The sequence below is a fragment of the Anser brachyrhynchus genome (assembly GCF_964034855.1).
Source record: "Anser brachyrhynchus genome assembly, chromosome: 27".
Classification (NCBI taxonomy): Eukaryota; Metazoa; Chordata; class Aves; order Anseriformes; family Anatidae; genus Anser; species Anser brachyrhynchus.
In genome coordinates, this window is record NC_137720.1 from 696,622 (window position 1) to 701,171 (window position 4,550).

The following is a 4,550-nucleotide window of genomic DNA, read 5'->3' on the forward strand; positions in this document are numbered from 1 at the left end:
GCCCGGCCCCGCGCCCCGCATCCCCCGGCACGGCGCGGCCCGCACCGCTCCGCCCGCCCCGCCCGCCCCCCGCGTCACCGCGCAGCGCGCCGGGGGCGGGGCCGGCGTGTGGGGGCGGGGCCGGCGTCTGGGGGCGGGGCCAACGGAGGGGGCGGGGCCAACGGAGGGGGCGGGGCCAACGGAGGGGGCGGGGCCAACGGAGGGGTGCCAACGGAGGGGCGGGGCCAACGGAGGGGCGGGGCCAACGGAGGGGCGGGGCCAACGGACGCCCCGCCCCCTGCCCGCCGCCGAGCGGCGCAGGGCGCAGCCGCCGCCGCGGGGACCGGGCGGGGGCGGGGCCGTGGCGGGGCCGGGGGCGGGGCCGTGGCCGCGGCCGCTCGGGGGGCGGGGGGCGGGCTGCCCGTGGCTGCCGGTTCCCCGTGGTGCTTGGTGCCGGCGTGCCCGCTTCCCGGCGGTGCTGGCGGTGCCGCCGGCTCCCGGGGTGCCCCGTGAGGAGCCCCGCTCGCAGCCCCCGCGCAGACGCAGCCCCCGCAGTCTCCCCGACCGCGGCTCCCCGCCGTTCGCCTTTCTGAGCGCGGCGCCGTGGCGGCCCCCATCGGCACGTTCATGGGGGCCGTCCCTCACTGCCGGGCCGCTCCCCACGCCCGCTGTGTCCGGGGGCCCTGCCCTCCCGCCGGGCTCCCTCCGGCTCTCCCAGCGCCCCGGCGGGCCCCCCGAACCCCCGGGGCCGCCGTGGCTGCGGCCGGGCGCGGCTCTCCCTGTCCCCGGCCGCCCTGCCGGGAGGGCTCAGCCTGCGCCGGGCCGGGCCTTGGCCGCTGGATGGCACGCGAGCCCCGGCGGAGGAGCCCGGGCCGGGCCTGGGGCGCTGCGCAGCGCGGAGCTCTGGGCCGGGGGGGGGAGGGGGCCCGTACCGGGGGGGGCCCGAAATGCAGCGCTGCGGCTTCGCCCCGGTGCCCCTCCGGTCCCCGGGTACCCCGGCCGTGCCCGGGAGGGGAGCGGGCCGGAGGATGGGGGCGCAGGATGTCGCCCTGCCGCCCTCAGCCCCGTCGTTCTCAGCGTCAAGGGGAGCTGGGAGAGGAAACGGGGGTTAAGGAGGCGCCGAGCCCCCCGCTGCTGGAGGGAAGACGAGGAGGGAGGGGGCAGTACTGGCCTTCCTGGGGTGGGCGCGGGGGGGATGCAGCAGGGTCCCCTGCGGGGTGCGAGAGGGACGGCGGGGTGTCCCCCCGTGTGCTGCCACGCACACGGCGAGCGGTGACAGGGAATCCACGGGATCCTCAGGCGATGGTGTGTTCAGGCCAGACTTTGTGAAAATTTAAAAAAGATGCAAGTGGCTTGTAGGGCCTGGCCTGAGAAGCCATGGGGAGGCCTGGCACTGCGGCGGGGGCTCCCTCACGCACAGACCCGCCCTCCTGACGGCATGGCGCTGGCCAAGGAGCGAGGCCGGGCCACAGGCTGGGGTCTCGGTGGGGCGGCCCCTTCTCCTCCAGCCTCTCCCCAGGGTGGCAGCCCCAGCCCGGCCCCAAGGCACGAGATGCTGGTGGGCAGCCACAGCTCCGTGTGCCCGTGGCCCGCATGGCTGGGGGCAGTCAGGTTGGCCTGCAGAAAGGGGAGAGCGCTGCGGGCTGGCAGCACCAGGGCCCCTCTGAGCACCGCCGGGATGCAGCAGCACGCTCCATGCCCGCACCGAGAGCTGGGCTCCCGATGTCCTGCAGGCACCCTGCCCGCAAACAGCCCCTCAAAGAGGGGTGGCAAAGTCCAGAGGACAGAGGCCGTGTGCCTGGCCAGGGCTCACAGGTCCGGCTCAGAGCACGCACGGAGACAACCCCTGGTCCTGCAGAGTGTGCTGTGGGAGCCGGGCACTGGCACCCCATCAGCTGCTGCCACAATGGAGCAGGGAGAAGCAGAACTGCAGTTCTGCATGAACGCATTGCCGTTTGCTGTTCCTGGCCTGGGCCGCACCCTCTGTGCTCTCTGCTCAGCCACCTTCCCCAGCCCGCTGTGCCCCAGGGCTGCAGCTCTGCCGGTGCTCTGCACGGAGCGGCAGCACCCACTGGTTGCCCCTGCTGACATGAGCAGTGCTGTGTGCAGCGTCTGCTGCCTGCCTTCCACGTTTTCTACTTATGTCTGCAATGGACCCCTTTGATTTGCAGATCTTAGCTCAACTTCCTTGCATGGCAGAGGCAGACATTAAAGCGCTTTCTGGTGTCTGCGTTTGCCTCATCTCTCGAGTCGTTCACAGTATCATTCATGACATCTTTGTAAAGTAACAGCAAAAGCTTCAAACACGCAGCCCTGCAGCCTCCTGTGGCTGCCCCAGCCATGAATCCACACCCTCCTGGTCATAAAGCACTTCCCAGGAACAGTGAGGAGATCTCCAAGCCTGTTTTTCCAGGGAAATGACTGCAACATAATAGCATCTTCAGCTGGAGCCCGGCTCAGGCTCTGAAGACATGTGGCCAACACCTACAGCCCTTCCTCTCCCTCCCTTTCCAGTGGTTATGCTTGTTTCCTTGAACATGTATGGGTCAGCCAGAGTCAAGATTGCTAATGAGCGGGGTGATTATGGCCCAGAGCACTTCTCAAGCCATTCCCGATGGGGTGCTGCACAGAGGACAGGGACGGGGACGGGGATGGGGATGGGGACAGGTCAGCCTGGAGAAGGCTCCCGCAGTGCACAGTGGTGTCGGGCAACCCTGCCTGCCTGAGGCAGCCCTGGTGCACTGCGTGGCATTTCAGTGGTAGTGAAGGCCCTGGTCAGGCTGTAAAATTGGGAGTGAACTTTCTCCCTAAGTCGGGTTTTATGAGCAACAAATTAGGAGCAGTTCAATATTTATCCCAGCATGGAGATCAAATACTGTCATAAACTGAACAATAAAATACAGCTGTTATATCATAACCTTTAAGCTATATTTAAACTAAATGTAAATCAATATTTTAAAAGATCTGTTTTTATTCAGATTTACATTTCTATTACCAGATTAGATCAAAGGATTTCCTGGGGAAGATTATTTTAGGAACGTTTTTGGGCCATACACCTGTGGCGCTGCTCTAATTTGGACCAGTCATGGCTCTTCCTCAGTGCCACCCAGGATTAATTCCAGCAGTAGAATAGGAGTCACCCCATGGCTCTGCTCTCCTGTGTGGAAAAGCGCCGGATTTGGGCAAGGATACCGATGAACTCCCCAGCACCTCCGTCAGAGCACCGCACCATGCTCACCCCGGCCAGGGGCCCAGCACAGGGGGAGTTGTCAAGCCAAAGGCTCTGCAAAACCATCCCCTGGTCCCCTGCTGCTGGCAGGTCCTGCTCAGAGGACTCAGGGACTGGTGACGATCAGGATCAGAGCAGCCAACTGTAACGGCAGAGCTGTGTGAGCCTGGGGCCTTCTCTCGCCCGTCCGCCCCGCGGCGGGGTCCTGCCCGCGACCCTGAGGCCCCCTCACGCTGCGGCCATGGGAGCTCCCAGAGCCGGTGCGGGATCCAAAGAGCACATCAACGTCAGAGCCAGGGCAAAGTCTGGCAGGACGCAGAGAGGTGTGAAAGGCAAAATGCCATCACATGTGTACGGTACACATGACTGCCAGTGGAGGACCAGCGCCCGCACCGCCTGCCGAGTGCTCTGCAGTGCCCTGTCTGCATCCTGGCAGCGTGCTGGGGCAGCAGGACAGCAGGGCCAGGACGGGGACATGTCCCACCAAACACGTCTCCTGGAGCTGGCAGCGGGAGAAGGAGAAGCATCCTTCTCTGCCACGTACCTGTGGCACACAGTTGCACTGGTGCTGCGGGCACCTTGCGGCTGTGCCGTGCGGTGCGTCCCAAATTCACCGTGGCCCCCGAGCTCTGCCCTGGGATGACCGCGGCACTGCGGGCTGGCTGCCTTTTGCCAGCGGGGTGCAGGGACGAGCGTGAGCATGTGAGGGTGCCTGAGCACCCCAGCCAGGGCATCGTCTTTCATGAGGCTTTGTCTGCACCATCACTAATAATATCAAGGTGTTCTGCCAAGTTCCTTCCAGCAACCCCATGACTTCATTCAAAGTGACAGGGGACCTGATTTATTATACTAACGAGCCACTGATAAATAAACATGACCTGAGAGAATCCCAATCCCACAATTCCATTCTTGTTCGGTTCCTTGAGGGAGATGAAAGGTTTCCTGCAATTTCCCAATGCTACCCAGAATCTCCCCTACTTGGTCTGCCAAAGCTTTCTACTGCTGTCGAGCCTGGCATTTGATTGAATTGACAGAAGCAGCTTATTAATTGCACTAATGAGGGGCTCAGAAATATGGAGCGGTGGAGAGAGTCCAGTGTGGCTAATAAAATGCTCAAAGCTGAGCAGAGCATAAGGTCACCGTGTTGCCAGGCTACTGGCTAAGCTGCCTGGAAAAATAATATGTGAACCAGTAGGTGACTCTGGGAAAAATATTGCTCCATAACTCACATAATTAATAGGACAGTGATGCTTTATTTTCTTAGGAAGAATATACAGTAGGAAAGTCTGAGCGCACAGATGTCGCAGCCTTCCTGCTTGGTGCGCAGGGGCCGGCAGGGGCC